Below are 21874 nucleotides of genomic sequence, written 5' to 3' on the forward strand. Positions count from 1 at the left end.
TATAATCTCAATGCAACAAATACTGGCATTTTTAAGCTGATGAAACAAACCTTATACCTGAAGTTACAGACATATATAGGCTCCAGTGTATCAGTGAGACTGAGTGTCCCTGGGTCACAGTGGTCTTAATGGGTGTTTTATGAGTGGTTTCCAGAGTCAAGGCTTCCTGCACAACAACTGCCAATGATTAGTCTACATGGATGCTTGACCAGCGTTGCTGTCCTCACAAAAAGCAGGCAGGAATTTATATTCTGGCAAATGGCAGAACTTTCCACAAGCAGCTGTAGGACAGCAACAGTAGAAGGTGAGGGTAGTTGGAAAGAAATTAGTAAGACTCAGAAGAGTTGGATAGAGTTAAAGAATGCAGTCTGGGAGAGAGAGTAGAAAGACAAAGGCATAACTCAGGTATGGCAGCACTTAAATATTCACATATTTTCTTTGCCAAATACTATGCATGTGCAGATGTGCAACTCTTAGCTACAGTATAGCTACGCAATCAAGAGCTTGAAGAGCTACATACAGAGAGAAAAACAAGCGTTTCAAAGCTCTGAGCAGGTATCAATGCCAGGTAGAGCACTGATTGGGGGGAAATAGTGAAAAGGAATATGACAGATAAATTTTGCCATTTCGCCTACATTTTAGCGTCATGACATTTAAAGATTCAACAGACAGCTGTTTAGACTACAAATTTCAGACTACACTAAAAACAGGACAATTTCCAAGTTATCAACATATTAAAAGCGAGATAAAATTATTCTTCAGCAACACAAGAAAAAAATTCAAGTCATTTATTAATGGATATGTGTATGATTGCATTAAACAGGGGCAAATATTTGCCTTACTTAAAATGAAATTCAGTGTGATTAACTTTGAACAGAATGTTATTTGTGGCATGTTTTCTGTGGTAGGTACAGAATTAAAGCTGTTCTTTTTATTACAAATACAAATAATGTAATTTTCTCACTGAAGCAAAGTAAGATTTTGTGCATCAGTCCTTGTTTTAAATACAAGAACAAGATCAATCTCCTAGTACAGTGAAAGTGTAAAAATTGGAGTCCCAGGAAGAAAAGATCTGTGTGGTATGGGAGACCTGGAAATGGCAGATTTTATCAGCTGATGTTGCTTGTGCTCTTGTGGTTAAAAGGTCTCACTAAAGGTTTCCATAACTGAGCAAACCTTCCAGAAATGCTGAATCTTCAGGACCAGAATTTCAGTCAGATAAGCAGTGTATAATTATTCAGTAGTCACATGAATTTATCTGAACCAATTTGGATAGAAAATGGGGCTAATCCCACAAAATCAAGCACTCACACACTTTAACAATACTGCTGATTTCAGCCTGCTTACCAATAGCTTTGTAAAAGCTTCTCATTGTGCTTTAACACATCACACCAGTAACCACATTTCCAAACTTTGAGGTGTCCCTTTGCATACTTTTATTCGCTTCCCCTGTACATATCAATAAGTGCTGAACAGAACACCGTCTAATCCTGAAGCAAACACCCCATCCTGTCTGCACAGCACTAGTACTGTTTTCAAGAGGCAACCTGTGAGTCCAGCGAGCGTTATGCACGTTTTTAATACTCCATCAAAAAGTAGGGCTCTGCCTAAGTACAGACTACATGAAAATATAAGAGGGAAAAAAGAAAAGCAACTAATGGATCAAACCAAAGGCTCATCTATCTTGTCTTCGATGGCATCTAAAAGCAGATTCCTGTCAACAGGAAAAGCACATTATGCTCTTTTCCCACTCTTCTTTTCCCAGACTCTAGGAAGTTGCAGCTTAGGGACTTCCTACGTAGCAGCTGAGGTTTTCTAGACTATAGTAAGTTTTGAGCATCACCAGCCTCCTGTGGCAAAGTGTCACAGGATTTTTGCTGTGGATTATAGGGCAGGAATGGAAGTCATCAGCTGGCACTGTTCCTCCGTTACTGCTTTGTTGTGACTCTCTGCTCTGCTATGTTCCCTCTTCCCACAGACTGGGGGTAATTCAGTACCTTGGTACCTGGGAGATGGTGTTAGTCACATGCCAAAGCGGTGAGTGCCTAAATTGTCATGGTAACACAACACAGCAGGTACCAAGATACCATGCCAAGCCATAAAACCATCGTGGCATCTCCTGTCCTCCAGCAGGGAAAAGGAAAGACAGCTCTCCTTGATATGAACTACTTCTGGTGATGTAAGAATGACTTCCATATACCTACTTGGCTGTCACTGCAGACCCAAGATGAAATACAGGTAAGTTCTTTGCTATTTAAAGCAGTATTTTTCATAGCTTCACATCAAAGGCCCTGCAAGCATTTGACTCACAATCTCAGCAACATAAGACTGGAAACCAGGAAAATAAAACCTGGTTTCAGTGGATTTTAAAAAGAAAGTAGTTGTTCTTGTTTTCTGAAAACACAGCCAGAGAGACTTCTGAAATTCTGCAACAAAGTCAGAGAGGCATCAGCAATTGCCCTGAGGACACATGGTGCAATGTAGAGTTTTGACAGGAACACCATGGTACCCAAATAATAAACAACCCTAAACCTAGTATTTGCAATTGTAATGACATTTGTTTCGCTAAACCTTCTTTTGTTTTCCACTCCCTGAGGACAAGAGAAAAACAGAGACAGATTAGTAGGATGGAGATCAGAACACTACCTCTGGCAACACGTCTACTGCTGAGACCAAAGTCAGTAAGGAATAACTTGCAAGAAGATAGAGTTTTAAGGCAAATGAATCGAGTATTTGTATCAGAAACAGAAATTTCTCCACACCAAAAGACAGTGATTTTTCATGTGATTTTCCTTTTCACATAAGGAAGTTGACAAAGTAGTCATGACTTAAAGATGACCAGAATTACTAGAATTAACTGTTCTCTGCTTCACTGTATGCCTTGACTTTGATCCCTTTAGAGAGGGAAATTGGAGAGAAAGTGAGCAAAGTTCAGACAGGCTACACTGTCAAATCATGCTCAGTGACTCTGCCTGAAAAGGAAACAGGACTTGCCTGAAACATAAGAGGTATCTGAGGCTGATGGGATTGTGCCAAGGACTGAAGAGATCCAATCACACTTACATGGAGAACTGTCACATATTTACCTGCAGGGAGTAAATCAGAGAGGCAGATATAAAAAAAGACATCTGTAAAACTTCTGAAAAGCTCAGCTATGTGTGTTCATTTGCAGAATATTACCACTTACTGATATGTGTACAGAAGTGAATTCATCTACATCCAAGGCACTGAAGCTGAAAAATATCCTTGTGCTTAAAACGCAGGTATTATACACAAAGAACATCTTCTCTCCTGGCAGATTCATAGTCCAAGCACAGTCAGAATTGCTTTTGCTTCCTGTCCTGCAACACTGATACAGCTGAGAGTTAACTGCATCCTGGATTGAATGTGTTGAATGCTTTATTACTTGTCACAGCATGCAGCACAGAGAACCTTAAGTGCCAAAGATGCAGCACTTTTTAAAAGGAGATCTAACCTTGAAAACAGGAGTGAAAAAATTATTAATTCCATGGTAATATGGGATGCTCTTTGCCTCTGCTAGCTTTGGCTATCCAGAAAGTAGGCTCCTGCACTAAGAATTTGTCCAGGCTCTCCTTATGGTCAAAAAAATAAAACAAGGCAGGCAGCTGCAGAGCAGTTCACCTAAGACAGATGTCCATCACAACTGGGACCCCAACAGGAGATGCTCCTCTCTCCCCGTCATCTTAAAACACAGAGATCATAGACTACCCAGTCATGCACAGTCAAAGAAACTGAAGAACAAAATGCACACTGGTGACAGGAATCTTTCATCATCACTAGGGCTTGTATACCACAGAGGACCACAGCAGTTGTCCATACTAGAGATTATTATTCATTTATACCCTGACATTCACATTTGAAGCAACATTCCTAGGATTTAGGAAAGGGACATACACTTAGGATAGTGTTGTACCAACTGTGCTGGTCTCACTGAGCAGGGACACATGGAAATGTTTTGATATGCTTCTAAAACAATGTCCAAGTGGTGTTGGCTGTGCACTGGCCTTGTGTAGTTCAACTATGTCTTAGCTAATAGTCTTTTAACTCCTGCTAAATGGGCGAGTTCCAGCAAATAAACTCTTAGAATCATAGAATCACTAGGTTGGAAAGGACCCACTGGATCATCGAGTCCAACCATTCCTAACAATCCCTAAACCATGCACCTCAGCGCCTCATCCACCCGCCCCTTAAACACCTCCAGGGAAGGTGACTCAACCACCTCCCTGAGCAGGCTGTTCCAGTGCCCAATGACCCTTTCCGTGAAAAATTTCTTCCTGATGTCCAGTCTGAACCTCCGCTGGCGGAGCTTGAGGCCATTACCCCTTGTCCTGTTCCCTGTCACTTGGGAGAAGAGGCCAGCTCCCTCCTCTCCACAACCGCCTTTCAGGTAGTTGTAGAGAGCAATAAGGTCCCCCCTCAGCCTCCTCTTCTCCAGGCTAAATAACCCCAGCTCTCTCAGCTGCTCCTTGAAGACTTGTTCTCCAGCCCCTTCACCAGCTTCGTTGCTCTTCTCTGGACACGCTCCAGTCTTGTAACAGTAAGAGCGAGCTTATTTTATATATTACAAGCATAACAAGAACAGGAACTCTAGCACATTAACATATCTTCTAAAGTTCTTACACTGTTATAACTAATTATCTATTTCATAATTTAGTTCTTACCATTTCCTCTTAATCCACTCACAATTTTTTGAAAGGCACTAGGGTCCTGGCAATGTAGATTAAAACACATCTTCGACAAACATGACTGCAAATAGATTCTGCCTGATTTAATTACTTAAACTTTTTTTTCCTTTGCTTGCATTTTGACAATATTTGTTTATATTTAGTAACATCATATATTATTTTATTAAAATTAGCAGTGATGTTATTTATGCAAATAGAAGCAATTGAGCAAGATGTGATACAGTGCCCCTCATCCTACTGCTGTGCTGTCTGTCTGGAAAAGACAAAGGTCTTTATAAGAGCTGTAGTACTTGAATGGAAACCAAATTCTGGGATGAATCTGTGTGGGTCAGATGAAGAGATCAGCTGCAGGCTGGAAGCCAAAGGCAACATGACACAGTTACATGTACAATACTAGGGCTCTGCTGATAGCTGGAGGGATGGTCTACAGAGAACACTGTAGATCAGGTGTTGATCCTTCTCAGATTTTCAAAAGCTTCAAGCAATAGCTTCATGGAACAATATTTTAGTACAGCTTTTGCCCTTTGCTCTGCAAAATACACCTGGCAAAGCACAGATGTGCTATACAAGGTGTCCATCCTTCAAATCTTGAAAAGTCTGGATGTCAGTCAGCTCTGGTTTTGTTTACATAGGCTTGATCCTTTCATTCCCATTTGTTATCCTTGTGTTTGAAGAAACTACTGTGATGAAGCTGTCATCTGCCACCACTTTGCACAACCCCCCAACAATTTCCTGGCCATCTGGCAATGGGAGACTGTCAGTTCACTGCTGTAGAGTCAGCACTTGTTCACAACAAACACATTGGCATCAAATTCATAATTTTTACACAAGGATCAAAGTATTATTAGTCAAAAAAGCATATAAGAAATTGCCAAACCTGAAATTGTTTGCACACTTCAGTATGTTCAAACGAAACTAATAAAACATTGTTCTCAAGAATCAAAATCTCAGCTGCACAGAGAAATTCCTCAAACCTTATTTGTTTGTTTCATAGCAGATTTGATAGATATTTGTAAATCAGCTGAGATTTTACTAGTTATTAGAATTGACATAATCACTAAATACAATGCAGAGATATTCTGGTATTTGGTTGGATATTTTTTCCTATGTATTTCTGATGCTCTTAATTGTTCAGAATGGTTCCCTGTTTCTCAGACAGTTTCCAGACAGTTGGGGCTTTTTGCCAAGCAGAAGAAAATCACAGTCAAAATGCTCCATTATTTAAAGGTGTTAGATCAAACCAATCCCTACCGTAACTTTCTCAGACTCAGTGGTGCTATTGAATTTTAGTAGCTTCACTATTGTGATGAATTATGCTTTTTACGTACTGACCTTAGAATGCTAAACTAACATGACATTACTTTTGTGTTATCATGATGATATTGAGTTTATATTTCCAGGTTTTAGATTTTTTTTTTTTGTACAGGTAACAGCAATATGTGGGCTAAAGTCAAGCAAAATCTCCCCCAAACCTGATCAAGTAGTCAGAAGCACACAGGAAAACTTTCAGAACATTGGTTTCTCTTGGAGTTATAGCCACTTTCACTACTGGAAAAGACCATACTAATAAATCAGCCACCAAGGCTAGATAACTACTGATGGAAATAGTTTTAAATATATTGCAACAGGATGTGTTAGCCTATTTAATTATAGTGTGGCCACCTGCTCATTTCTTATCGGGGTCAGGACTCTCATCACCTATGTTTAAAAACCAGTCTTTGATACATTTTCAGGTAAAACTTTAATCTTGTTGTTTACTGCGTCTGAAACCAGTGTTTCCAGCATTTCCGTCTCCAGAAGATCTTAATACAGCCACCCTGTCACGAGATGGATGATAAAAGTACAGTAGAAAAAAACAAAGAGAAAGAAGACCCTTGGAGTCTGGTTGCCCAGTTCTAGGCATTTTCTAAGAGTCCCTGCCTTCTAGGGAGTTTGATGAAGAGCAAGACAACACAAGCTCAGTTACTTACTGAATAGGGTCTATCTAATAGGGGCAGTCTCATTACAGGGTGGCATTGCCATAAGACTGGGGAGGTTTTTCAGTCCTGTGTGGCTTTCAGGGGCAAATTATTCCCATGATGAACTTCCAAAGTTTCATTTATCAGCACCTTTGACTGCTGATATAATATGTCAGTAGTAGTACAGGTCAGACTCACACTGGCTGTATTTCACTGAAACCATCTTTGTCTGTCAGCTTGTTTGTGCTGCTCATTAACAAGTAACCAAGCATCTCATAAACAGCAGTGAAACATCACCTCCACAGTGCCGTGCAAAGTGGGAAAGCACTGCTCTTGTGTCTGGCAGAGGAGTGAATAAAATCAGGGAAGAGTAAGAAGTTTTGCAAAGAGAGCCTTGGCAGAAGTAGGAACACTGACTCCAAGTGGTTTAATTTGCCAGGAAAACATACACCACCACTCCTCACTAAAAGCAAGTGACCTAACAAAGTCAACGAGAGGTGCCTTTTGAGCAAAAAAAAAAAAAAATTGCAATGTCTTCTGCATGAGTTCAGTAGGCAACTCCTGCTATACCACATTCTGTGTGGACTAGAAACTCAGCTCATGTCCCCTGAAGCTGTCCATACATGCTTGAGTGGTCCCACAAGATCTGCATAGCCTCCAAATCTCTCCCAATGATTTAGGCACCTATAACTCACCTCAATTCCAGTTTAGGTGGAACTGAGACAGTATGACTTTTGATTTTTCTAGTTTGCTAAATTAAAACTACTTCCAAGATCAACATGGGCACTAGGATCAGATTGTGTTCCATGTTTCTACCACATTAAATCTAAGATAAGATCACCTCAAACACGGAGCTCCCTCTGCCTTGTAGCTCCGAGAAGCATTCTGCAATTTCCCTGTCATTTCACATTTCTATGGAACTAGGTTTACATTGTGGTAGGCCTAACGTAAGAGTTGTACCTGTCAGTGATTTCAGAATTTCTCTCAGCTGGCTTCAGCACTGCTGGTAAAGGTGTGCTAACTCTTATCAAAAGTACAGTTCCATATGGAGGAAGTTGTATCCACTAAATGAAAAAAAATAGTGCTACTGCAGAGCATGCTGTGAAAGAAATTATCTTCCCTTGGAAAGTGTTTAGATGTCAGTCTTACATCACTTTATGTGAATTACCTATTTTACAAAGTTTTTTTAAAAGCAAAACACATGCAGTTTGCAATGGTTTAAAAAAATGTCATAGAGCACAGCTGAAAACATATCTACGCGATAATATGGACGAAGGTAATTTTCTTCTCATTGCTATTAGGCTACAACGGTATTGAGCTGCAACATCACATACAGCATCCTGATACACCCTTCCGCGAGGCATGGTGTCTGTACCATCAACCACTGTCATCTGGTCCAGTTTTCCCTCGTTTTTTGTTTGGGCACTCTAGAAATTTTTTATTCTGTTCAAAGTCCCAGATTCTTCTAATTGTTCTAACACAATTCAATGAGCTTTTTTTGTTTCATTCTTAAATGTAGAAAAGTTATTGCATCATTTGTGAGAGCACAAATCCGTGCCTAGGCATAATTAACCACCCTCAGGAAAGCGCTGCCTCTGTTGGGGTTTAGACTGGGCCCATGTTACTTTTACTGACGTATACATGACCTGCACACATGTTCTCATGAAACACGGATGAACCTCCACCAAGAAAAGGGAGAGGGCAGAGGAAGCCAAACCTCCATTTTGCTTTTTGCCTCTGCTTTTATGTTGGTAGTTTGAATATTGCTGAGACATTACCAAGAATGACTCTTCTGACAGAAGAAACCACATCAGATTAAGTCTCAAGTTCAACCTCGTTTTACAATCAAGTAAAAATAAAAAAAGCAGTAAGCTTCTAAAAGAAAAAAACAAACCAACACTGCTATTTGAAGTTGCACACACGTTTCTGTAAATAAATTTGGTCACCACAGAGTTTTTTGTCAGACATTAGTTAGCCCGGAGGTGTCCTTATGAACAAGTTGGGCCTTTTGAGATCCACTGAGCTCATCTTTGACTTGTGATTTGTGGAGGTGGGAATACGCACAGAAATTACGTATTGTTGTGTAGCAAAATGGCCACATCTGCATTAGCAACTGCAGTTATCCAGTTGGTCACAAAGGCAAGGGGCCAGCACAGCTTTTGTCCACACAACTAAACTGTTTGCTCATCCCTAAAACACGGTAGTCTTTTCTGAACAGCTTCTCTCTGTTCTGGTCATCTCTGACAGTGCCACCTCGTGGAAATTTATCATCTACAGAAGTCTTGACTTATTTAATTTTGTTTCATTTATTCATTTGGATTACTTTTTAAGAAATTATTAGCCCTCTTGAGTCCAAATCGTTGGAGATAAAAGGATCAATGGGCCAAATGTGAAGGACCATTTGGAGATGTTCAAAACCACACCAGCTGTAAATCAAGTCTTGCTTATTATAAAAGGGGAAAAAATAAAGCCAAAAGAAAGAAAATGGATGATTGTGTAGATTTGAACATAGATTATGAGATAGGAATTTTAACACAAGAAAAGTGGTAAGTGAAGCAAAAGAATGCAAATCTATGGCAAACAGGGCTAACAATAGGCAGAAAGACATTTTGAACATAAAAGGAACAAAAGGAATCCTAACAGTGGAACAGAAAATTACAAAATTGTCAAAAGTAATATAGAAAAAGCAGAATTGGTCAGTAACTAACCATTGTATAGTTGGCCAGGGGTCAGATGATATGATCATTTTGTAAGAAAACAATGAAAGCATTTTCACTTAAACAGTGCATCAAGACATTAAATAAGAGCAATTGATTTTAGACGTATTTATAGCACTAAATCTCAAAATGAACACATAAGAGTTTAGAAGGAGATACATAAAAACCTCTCCAGAGCACTAGTGTTGATTTTTCAATAACTTTTGTAATCCTGGGGAAGTTCCAGAAGAGGATAAAAAGTAATATAACACCAGTATTTAAAAAAATAAAATAAAAAAAAAGAATAAATGATACAACTTAGTTAATCACAAGGTTCTCAAACTGACTAACATCAGTCCCAGGAGGAATAGAGGAGTGGCTGATACAGGACCAAATTAATAAGGAACAAAAGGGAGGCATTATAATCATCATCGCTCCGCAGGGTTTGGGGAGATAAATATATTCAGTCAAACTAATTTGATAACTTTCTCTGATGAGATTTCAAATTGGCTGATAGAGGTAATGGTGTCGCTATATTTGGGCTTTTACAAGGCACTTTATGCAGTCAGTACCATATATTGCAAAAAAACATTAAGAATGCTGTGAATCAACACTGAACACATAAAAAGTATTAAAACTGGCAAGCAGCTATGTACCAGAACATTATTGTAAATATGTGTGGTTTTAGTGAGGTTTGGTGGGGATCTAGTCCTACATCAGTTAACTTTTTTGCCTGAGATGCGGAAGGAAGCACAAAACCATCACTGAAAAGAACTGTAAGTCACACAATGACTGGGTGAAAAGTATATAATTAAGATGATAGATGGCTGATGCAGAGGGATTTATGGTGCATTATGATGCATCAGAAGTGATGTATGATATTACTGCACATCAAAAAATAAGCACATACTTTCCCCCATGTATACATAGACCAGCAGGAAGACGCATAAAATAGGGAACATAAAAGCAAACATTCAATGCTTAGCCAAATTTTACCACTTGGCAAGGTGGAGAGAAGAATAAAACATGGTATTAAGACCAGCTGGTAGTCATATGTCTAGAAACAGAGGAAGGAGGGCATCTCTAGGGACTCAGTTTGAAGAAACAGTGTCCCTTATGAATATGAGATCTCATTCAAGTAGGAACTTAATTCCCAGAAAGGATCATGGGCTCTCTGTTCATCTCTGTGGCCAAAAAAGGAGCCTCAGATCTCCTAAAAAGATGAGGACCTGATCCTGCTTTTGCACTGAACATAGATGTAATCATGACTGGAATAAAATGTCCTGGAAAGGACATTGATAACTGAAAGGGATCAAGGCAGCACTGAGAAAGATTAAAGAACAAGAGGAAGCATCTGCTAGTAACACTGCAGGAACTCAATCTATCTAGTTAATGAGAGAAAAGGTTAAAAGGTAATTTGACGAGTCTCTAAGCACCTACGAGGGAATACAGCTTTGCTAATGGGTAACTCATTTCTTTAGACAAAGAAGAGCAAGTAGATGAAAGTTAAGGCTGGAAATATTTACAGTGGAAATGAGATGCAAAGTCTGGTTTTGGTAGAAAACGGACTTTGAAGCACGTTTTCTGGAAAGGGCGATTTTTAAACCAAGGCAATGTTGTTCAAAAGCCAGTACTGTAGATCAAACACAAATCAACTCAGGAGAGTCCTACAGCCTGTAATACACAAGAGGTCAGACTGTAGGACCTACTTCTGCCCTTACTATGTATTTATGGAGTAAAACTGAGTATAGCTGGCATAGAGACGTTTCCTGGGTCTGCAGAGAGTCTGAAATAAGAAATTAAAGAGATCAGCACTGCCACCAGGCTCAGTAATATTAGGTCCAAGGTTTACTCAGCTCAAGTGTGTGGCACAACATCAGCAGAAGGTTGTAAATTCAATAGCAGGAAAGAAGCTGACAACCATGCTCCTGTAGGTGTACTGCAGTTGGCTGTTGAAGAAGTGAGCTGCTGGAGACCACTGACCTACAACCCCAATGAGGGGATACAGTGTACTGGGGAAAGAAATAAGCTATACAATGGGATTGAATGATTCCCAAGACCCCAAGATGGTTTAGCCTTCCCTGAAAAGTGATGCTACGATGGGACACTCACTCTTACAAGTTCCCTTACAAGAACTGTGAATTCTGGATGCTAAATCCTATGTCTTTAGTATCAACACTGCCCTTACAGCACTTATTCCCCATGTAAGGGAAGGAAAATACGATTAGCCCTGTGAGGATAACATGCGGCAGAGGAAGATACAAAGAGGAAGATACCAAACCAGTCTATAAGTTATGGAAATATTTTTTTGTATATATTATCAAAAGGTACATGCATTAAACATATAGAATTATGTTTATAGAAAGTGTGGACACAGGAGCATGAGAAGAGAAAAAAAAACCCAATAAGAGGAGCAATTCTTAACAGAAGAAGTCTGCAATAAAAGGAAAAGCCGTATCTAAGACAGCGTTGCATGGTATGAAATTCAAGATTAAATCTAAATGAAGCAATTTCCTTCACAAAACAATAGGTGATATTATAAACTGACAAATTAAATGGAGGAAAAATATTATCTGCCACCCACTGCTTCCTGCATTTTCATAGTTAAAAACCTTCACTTTGCTCGCAGAGTGCTTTAATTTGAGCCTTATGTTTTCAATTTCTCTCAGATGAAGATCCTCATCTCCCTGAATTCTCCATAGATTTGAGGCTGGCGTGAGAATAACAGAGGCAATCACTTGTTGTTAACAATGGCAAATACAAAACAAGCAGGAAAGAGAAACAATCCTTGCCAGGCCTTGTAATTAGAAATTTGGCTTGGTTCATGCAAGTTCAACTCAATCCAGATTTTTCTGTAAATGCTGAAGGTCCAAATCCAACAGAGAAATGTTGCTGGAATAACACAGAGGATGAATTTAACCCAGACAGCTTAATGCCTGTGTGTTTCCATGTGCATGTCTCCGAACATGCAAGAGGTGAATGCACAGATTATAAACTAACAACAGAAGCATTTTACGAGGAGCAGCTGTAATTTTTTTGCCAGTTCCAAATACATTGGAGCTATGTGTCTTTTCAGACAACACAAAGACTTTTACAGCTTTTGTGCTAAATGTTTGAGTGCATGGGCACAATACATCTATATATTTTACCTCTTTCCTTTGGTTCTGCTTCATAAAAGATTTTTTTGCAGCCCTACTGCTGGGAAAGACTCCCTAATACACACTGCAGCAGTGCTTAGTGGGATGGCTGACTTGAGCAAAATGATCACTGAACTGGTGTTCACAAGAAAGAATTTGATTCAAAAGTAGGTAGTAGATACTCCCAAGGAGGGATATTTCCATAGCAGTACCAGAATCCAGAAATATACAGAGGATGACATGAGCCAGAGATGTCCTCCAGCCTAGGATTGTATGTCACCGTGGCAGATGGCATTTTTCAGCTTCCAGTAAAGATGTTTGGTGTTGAAAATGCTTAGGTGCAATCAAAAATACAGCCAAGACACAAAGATACAACGTGAATACAGGGTAAAACCAATTAGACTTAATCAATCACATAAAGGCAGAGCCAACTTCATTCGTGTTAAATTTGACTACACTTTTTCTAGACTTGCACATTTCATGAGTGTGGGCTTATATATGCGTTCTTTAGCACGGTGTAAAATTTCTGTGTGAAAGTACCATGATTCTCTTCTCTGTACAAGCCAGTTCTTTAGGCTTTATTTCAGATCCTTTTTGACATCTTTACTTTTAATCTCTGACCTAGAGGAAAAAGAATTCTTCTTTCCTTGTAACACTTACACATTTATAGAAAGAAACTGAACTTTTTTCTAGACCAATCAAGCATCTAAATTACCTCCTGCCTGAGAATTTTACAAAATCAATTAACAAATAATTATTTTTTGACTAATAGTACTGTCTCTTAAGTGCTTAAAGCAGGGGTAAGAAAGGCTATGACATTTAAGGCAGTGATCAATTTCTACACTATTCACTCATAATTCAAAGGTATGGTTCAGCTCCTTCGTAATCTGGACAAGTTTGTTAACGCTCAGAGAGTCTGAGGACTGATTCTGCTCTGCCTACTAGAGTCTTTTCTTAGAACATAGGTGGTCCTTGGTCACAATTCTATTCCATTCAAACTTTGGAGAATTTCTTTATAAGTCGTTTTTCAGGCTAAAAGTGCCAGTAGAACTCTCTCTGGCCTGTTAAGTCTTAGAAAATACCAACATGAAACACGGAGGCAATTTTATTTTTTCTGGTTTTTTCTGCAGCACGTGAATCTCCTTGTTTTAGTTCAATGTGGGTTATTCAAACCTTCTCCCTTGATTTTTAGGAAGGGATTGATTTTGAGTAAGTCAGTCCTTCAGGTCTCTTGCTAAACCAAAGGCTGGAGAGCTGTTGATAAAGCTATTGTCTCTGCATAGGATAAGTATCACTGCACCTATAGTTCTACTGAGTTCCTCTATGGAGTTGTGACTCTGCAACCTCATTCCACTTTTAGCTGAAAGCAGCACCGCACCAAGGCAGATGATAAGCTAACATTACAGTTTTTAGAGGCCACAATCTCAAAAAAACAGGGTAGCAAGTGCATGGATTGGCAGATACAGCAATAGTCATTACAATGAGGGTACATAACTAATTCTGGGAAATGATATTCAAATATTTAAAAAAGACTCTTACCATCCATAATGACCGTAAAAACCCTTACAATGAAGCACTACCCACTTGTAATTGCTGGTTGTATGCTGGGGTTTTCAACTGAGGCTTTTTCCTTATTTACCTTATTATCACAAAATTGGGCAGAGATAGTTAATATAATACACAGAAAAAAATTAGGCCTTGCACAGAGCAATCTGTACTTTCCTTCCTCGTTTTTAGGTTTATTAGAGATAACACTAAGCAATTTCATGTTAAGGTAGAATGAGGCTTAATTGAACACATTTTTTCCAATGCTGTGTATTGTTTTATATAGCAAAAATACTAAGAACAGGTTTTCATTGAATGAAAATAAGCATCACTTCATTATCATTTTAAAGCCATTGCCAAGCATAGAGCATATGTTCACCTCCGATATTTTTTGATTTTTCTCCCTATAGCTTGGACACCCACATAGTTAAGAAACAGCTTGGAAAACAACTATGCTTGCAAAACATCTCCCCTTCCAGGACAGAAAGCTGTTCACATTATAGCAATGTTTACCGAGAGTTCTGTGACACTTTATTAAGACATACAGTGCATGAACAGTGGTATCCTGCCATCTACCTGCAAGATGAATGAAGACAAGGCTGTCGTCCTGGTGCTGCAGTAACAAACTTTCACTCTTACCTTTACACACCAGGTGTTCCTTCTCATCGTATTCTCAGTGGCTGACCTTCAAAGGCAGCCTGTTCAAACAGAGAAGGGGTAGATTGAAGTTTTTTATGCCTGTTTGCTCTCAGTCTTGGCCTAAAGGGTCTCCATGCTCTTTCTGAGAGACCTGTGGAGTGAGAGGCTATGGTAGAAACCACAAGCTCCCAGTGTGCTTTCTTCTTTAGGCTGAATGTTACCCTTTCAGTCAACTTCTTAATGACAACAGCTGGGTTCCAAGGCTGCAACTGGCAGCCTGCAAGCTCTTTCTGTTGCACAACAGTATCTGTAGGACAGATGTTTTTAGATATAACGGTACCAGAACATATTTTCAGTGAGTGTTCATGAGCTGTTTGTTGGATGTTAGCCCAGTGTGCCTCCAGGTTCTGCTCAAGTAAAGGAGAGAAATGGAGTGCTTCAGCAACGTCCACAGAAAGATACTTGAACGACCAAATCAGCATGAGAAAAGAGAAGAAAACATAGGCAATTGGTCTTAATCAATGTGTTTCCAGTGGGAGCTTGCTATATCATCATCTTAACCGTCCCCCATCCACTTTGACCCTAATCAAGTGCCCAGAGAGCAAAAACCTTCAACCTGAACAAAGTCTCTGTGAAGCTTGGTCCAAGCCTGAAATCAAGTGCAGCCCTTTCTCTGAGCAGCCGTCCCTGGGAGACAGCAAAGAGCTGCAGGCAGAAAGCAAGGAAGTCCAGGTGATGTTTCCCTCCACTCACTAGTAATGAAATCCTGAGCAGAGTAGAAAAAGAAAGTTCACCCTCACAAGGGATGCAGTAAACTGTTTTTCCTTCCTCCTGACTTGAGAAAGAAGGACCTGTGCCCAAGAGGAAAGAACAAAACCAAATGGGTAGTATGTAGATAACTGGCAAATGGATACCTTCTCTCTTAAGGATGGGCAATCATTTTGCTGGCTCGTATTGAGTATCTTCACTGGACAAAACAATTATTTGAAAGGAATCCTCAAAGCCAGATGTGCACCTTGTGTGCAGCTGCTGAGTTATCTTGGCTAGTTTTCAGCTTCTTGTCTACCTCTTCTTGATCCCTCTCAGTTTTAGCTGCGTAAACAAACATGCTTTGCCAAACACCGAGAATGATTTCACAGCAAGGAAATATTTCTCAGGTACATCCTATTGATTCTGTGGAGAAAAAGAAGAAACTACATTATTTAGTATCCACGCACTGCAAGAGTAACTGAATTCTTCTTACAAGTGTAATTTTGGTAGAACAAGTATTCTGAAGGCTGGATAAAACTCTATTGTTTAAAATATTTAAACACTAATACATTAGCATGCTAGTATGTCTGCATCAATAGTATACAGAGAAAAAATACTACATTCAGCTGTAAAATGTTCTAGTAAGCTGCTAATAAAAAATAAATTAGCATAGTGTAGCCATTCTAATTTAATAATCTTCAGCTTTTTATGATATATGACATAGTAAGTAAACCTTATTTGCTGCTTACACACACACATTTTATATTTATAAATACATTTGACGTCAGTGTATAAGCACATTTATGTTCTTTCCTAAGGATTCATACATCAAATGATATTCAAATTATATCTGGCTCCAGAAAAACCCTACTGGGATATGCAGCAACTAAATGAGTTCATTCAAAACTATTTGTGGTCGTTTTCAAACAGGAGTTACGGAAATAAGGGAATACGCATATTTAGGGTGATTAATCGGGACATTTTGTCTGCCAGCGCTTCTTAGAATAACTAATTGGTTTTCCAGCAACTGTGCATGGTAGATCTTGGTTAGCTGTGCATTAACAAAGGGCAACTCACTGACCCTGCACAGTCAGACATCATTATTTTCAATCAGACCAGTCAGTTTCTAGGGTAAATTACAAATCCATCGAATATTTTTGTTTGTTGTGCAAGTCAGGAGGCTCATGGAATTTCACTCCCTTTCTGGCATTAAGAGATAAAAATTGAATTTCTTGTTTGTTTGATGATGCATTTTAGAAAAATTGCCACCTGCCTTTTTGTTTGGAAAAAGTCTTTTTCTATGTGTTTCTTTCTTTTTTTTGGCTTAAAGTTAGAAGAAAGTACATCTCAGATAATACCTGACTATTATACCTCTCAAAAAGATACCACTAGAAAGGACCAACTTAAACTTGACTGACTGGCATATTTGAAATAAAATATTGCTCCAATCATCTCTTTAAAACTTGGTGTTGACTCAAGTAGGTGAGAAATAGATTCTGGCTTGGAAGAGGCATGCCTACCTGCAAAAGTGTGTCAAGTCAGCTGTTCTACTTTCAGGTACAATTATCTTAGTATTTTGGCTTAAGTCACTAAAAATACATTGATTGTTTATGTTTGATCTCTTCCTAGGATCAAAAAGGCAGAGGAAATCAAAACATCCTTTAAAACTGTTCAAGTCAACGGTAAACCTCCTCTTTCCCTCACTTTTCCTACTTTCCCCTGATTTCTTCTCTCACGGAATAATGAGGGAATAAAAGATGATGAATCTCATGAGGTTCAACAAGGCCAGGCGCAAGGTCCTGCACCTGGGTCAGGGAAATCTCCGATTTCAATCAAGGATGGGGGATGATGTGATTGAGAGCAGCCCTGTGAGGAAGGACTTGGGGGTACTGGTTGATGAGAAGCTTGACATGAGTTGGCAAAGTGCACTCGCAGCCCAGAAAACCAACCGTATCCTGGGCTGCATCAAAGAAGCGTGGGCAGCAGGGCTAGGGAAGTGATTCTGTCCCTCTATTCCTCTCTTGTGAGATCCCACATGGAGTATTGTGTCCAGTTCTGGAATCCTCAACATAAGAAGGATGTGGAGCTGTTGGAATGGGTCCAGAGGAGGGCTACAAGGATCACCTCCCATATGACGACAGGCTGAGAGTTGGGGTTGTTCAGCCTGGAGAAGAGAAGGCTCCGAGGACACCTTACAGCAACCTTCCAGTACCTGAAGGGACTACAAGAAATCTGCAGAGGAATTTTTCATAAAGGCATGTAGTGATAGGACTAGGGGGAATTGCTTTAAATTGAAGAGGGGAAGATTTAGACTAAACGTAAGGAGGAAATTCTTCACTGTGAGGGTGGTAAGGCACTGGCATAGGTTGCCCAGAGAAGCTGTGGATGCCCCATCCCTGGAGGTGTTCAAGGCCAGGTTGGATGGGGCCTTGAACAGCCTGGTCTGGTGGGAGGTGTCCCGGCCCATGGGGGGGGTGGGTGGAATTAGATGATCTTTAAGGTCCCTTCCAACCCAAACCATTCTATGATTCTATGATTCTATGAAGGTTAGGCAAAGTATGAGCAATCTCTTCTGTTTATAATCTAAACCTTGAAATAAAAGTAACAGTAGTGTGTAAAGAGTCAGCTCTTTGTCCTCAAGCACCTGGTCTGTTTTTCTCATCACTGGGTTTCAAGTATTTACAGGTTTTCTTTGAGCATTTTGAGCAAACCTGGGAAAGAAAATGCTATAGAATGAGGAAGATGATGTTGGTCACCAATCAGAAATCTGGGAACGCAGAAGTGAAGGTTTTACTCTCTCAGCTCAGGCACATGCAAGGTGTTCCCTTCACTTTCCCCCGTTTCATGATCAGTGTAATGCAGTCATTTGTGGCAAGATGCAATATCTGTGTCCCCAGGAGTAAGGACACCAGTATGCTTGCTATTTGTGGAACACTGAGGACAGAAAAATCAGAGACCTGAAGTTTGAGTTCTCAGTCAAATAAAAGACACCAAAGGGTTTTTTGTTCCATTTTTTTTATTTGGTTTTCATTTTTTCAGGGTCTGGAGCACGAGTCTTATGAGGAGCAGCTGAGGGAACTGGGGCTGCTTGGTCTGGAGAAGAGAAGTCTGAGGGAGGGGAGACCTTATCACTCTCTACAATTACCTAAAAGGAGGCTGTAGTGAGGCAGGTGTTGGCTTCTTCTCCAAGTAACAAGTGTCAGGATGAGGGGAAATCACCCCAGGTTGTGCCAGGGGAGTTTTAGGCTAGATATTAGGAGGTATTAGTGTACTGAAAGGGTTATCAAGCATTGGAACAGGCTGCCCAGGGAAGTGGTGGAGTCACCACCCCTGAAGGTATTCAAAAAACGTGTAGACATGGCACTTCAGGACAAGGTTTAGTAGGCATGGTGGTATTGGGCTGACAGTTGGAATAGATGATTGGTCTTTTCCAGCCTTAAGGATTCTATGAGTCTATCATATTATCATAGTATAGTTAGGATTGGAAGGGACCTTAAAGATCATGTAGTTCTAACCCCCCTACCATGGGCAGGGACATCCCACTAGATCAAGCTGCCCAAGGCCACATCCAGCCTGGCCTTGAACACCTCCAGGGATGGAGCATCCACAACGTCCCTTAAACCTATTCCAGTGTCTCACCACTCTCATGGTGAAGAAATTCTTCCTAATGTCCAGTCTAAACCTGCCCCTCTCCAGTTTATACCCATTCCCCCTGGTCCTATCTTCACAAGCCTTTATGAATAGCCCCTCTCCAGCTTTCCTGTAGGCCCCCTTCAGGTACTGGAAGGTCACTATAAGGTCTCCTCTGAGCCTTCTCTTCTCCAGGCTGAATAGGCCCAACTGTCTCAGCCTGTCCTCATAGGGAAGGTGCTCCATCCCTCCGATCACCTTTGTAGCCCTCTTCTTGACCCATTCCAACAGCTCCAAGTTTTCCTTATGTTGAAGATTCCAGAACTGGACACAGTATTCCAGATGAGGTCTCACAAGAGAGGAATAGAGGGGCAGAATCACCTCCCTCGACCTGCTGGCCATGCTTCTTTTGATGCAGCCCAGGATATGTTTGGCCTTCTGGGTTGTGAGCGCACACTGCTGGCTCATGTCGAGCTTCTCATCAACCAGCACCCTGTAAGGGTCAGTAAAAGGATTGATTTCTGTCTCAACATTTCCCGTCAGGGGCTAAACCACAGGTGCAAGCCTTGTGATAACGGCCAAAGCTGGTATGCTTTGTACCTGTCAAAGTTGGTACAAGACAAATGCTTTGTACCTGTCTCTAGGACCCTACTATTGTGAAAGATCCATGAAGCAAGACCGCTATTGTGAAGCGAGACAGGAAAATTAACGATGGGACTTACCAGAGACCCATACCCCAACACAGCATGCGCAAGGACAAGTTCATCCAAAGTTCAAGGTGAGGATGACTACTAGCCTTCATCGGGGACCCCAAGTCAACCACCACTGCCAGGAGGAGCGCATGCTCAAGGGGGACGAGACCTGCCTCCAAAGCCAACCACACCTCAGACACTCCTCTCTTGGCATGTGTAGCCTGCCAGGTGGAGTTTGGCGTATCTCCACAGGACTGAGGTGGGACAAAGGCAGGTCGCAAGGAGGAACCAGGTGCGTGGACTTGCATAAAAGACAGCTCTGGAGCAGCTGAATTTTGAAGAACTTTCCCACCATGAAATGACATCGATCGAAGACAGAAGCAAAGGAATACCTTCTGGACCAGGACCCCAGAGATGTTTGTGGACCTGTGGTGGTAGCTATAACCCACCTTTTCCTTCTCTTTCCTCCCCATCCTTTTCTTTATTCTCTCTCTCTCTCTTTCTATCGCAAGCCACTTTAAGGGCACGATTAATAAAGTTCCAAAAGTTACTGTGATTTAACTCCCTTGACTTGTTGAATTATTGCTTCACTTTCTTTTTGCACTCGGAGATCTTAGCTGAAAAGAACCATCACGGGTCTGCTTACAAGTGGACCGTGACATGCCCCCAAGTCCTTCTCTGCAGGGCAGCTCTCAAGCACATCATCCCCCATCATGTACTGAAAACGAGGATTGCCCCAACCCAGGTGCAGGACTTTGCACTTGGCCTTGTTGAACCTCATGAGGTTCACACAGGCCCACTTCTCCAGCCTGTCCAGGTCCCTCTGGATGACGTCCTGACCTTCCAGTGTGGCAACTACACCACTCAGCTTGGTGTCATCCAGAAACTTGCTGAGGGTGCACTCAATCTCTCTATGATTTTGATTGTTTGCAGAAGCCTCAGCCATGAGGTTATGTGCAGCCATGTGCTGCCACCATTTCTCCCTTCAGCTTCCCAGAGAAGGCTATGTAGCAGGCCAGGGAAAGGAAAGACTTGTTACCAGAATCGTAGCTTGTGTAGAAACATAACTCAGCCACAGGGATGCCTGTGCTGCCGGAGTCTTCTCCCAGCCACGCAGTGAACGAGAAAGGCCACAGGGAGAAAGGCAGACACATGTCTGCAGATAATCTGGGACATCCAAGGTACAGGTTCCCCTCCCGTCACTGACTTTATGGACAAGTTAGCCTTACCACCTTCCAGCTGTTTAGGACAGCTTGTCTTCCCTTCACTTCCATTTCATCACAAACCTCCTCTATGCCCTTAAGCAAGCTGCTTCATCCAAATCAAAGAAGATTAGCTTCCCTGTTTTCAGGCTTCCATTGGTAAAACGAGAGTCATGGCTCTTCTCCACTTCAGAGGGATGCTGCAAGGATGTTACATGAATACTTGTGAAGCACTACAAACACAAGTATTTAGGAGAACATCAGAAGGTATAAATCTCTCCCTGCTCCCAGGCTAGCCTTTTCTTTCATCTTCTTATTGCTGATGAGTTGAAGTAGAAGTTGTAGCTGACACACATTTCCCTTAATAAGGTGCTAGAGCCATTTCTTTTAGAATGGTGTTTCCTACACAAAACCCATTTCCAAGCTCCCAGATGCAGGTGCAAGTCCTATCCAGTTTTAAGTACTGGCACTTAAAACACTGTGATATTAACACAATACCACAAAAATAAAAATGTAACATTGATTTTCAAGCGAAAAGTTAGGCTGAGCAATAAACTTGGGTTTTAAAATTACCTCCATCAGAATCTAAGTCACTATTAGTAAAAGATTAATCCACTTCATAAATGTATAATCTTTAACTTTTTCCTCCCCTTTTATCAATATTTAAAGTTGTCCTCACATCTCAATCCATTTTTTTCAGTCCAAATGTGTTTTCCCCCAACACTTGTAGGATTTACCTTTTGTGTAGGGTCCTACTCATCTTTGCCAGTGCTGTGCTCCCCTTCAGTGATGGAGAAGGCAGCCCACACTTTCCTATGGTTGTATATACAAATTAAGTGAAATCAAGCTGCTTTTATAACCTAGTTTGAAAACATTCAGGGTTATTTACTGTTGTGTTTATAAAATTTTGAGTAACAGG

This window comes from Cuculus canorus, chromosome 2, assembly GCF_017976375.1.
Source record: "Cuculus canorus isolate bCucCan1 chromosome 2, bCucCan1.pri, whole genome shotgun sequence".
NCBI classification, from domain to species: Eukaryota; Metazoa; Chordata; class Aves; order Cuculiformes; family Cuculidae; genus Cuculus; species Cuculus canorus.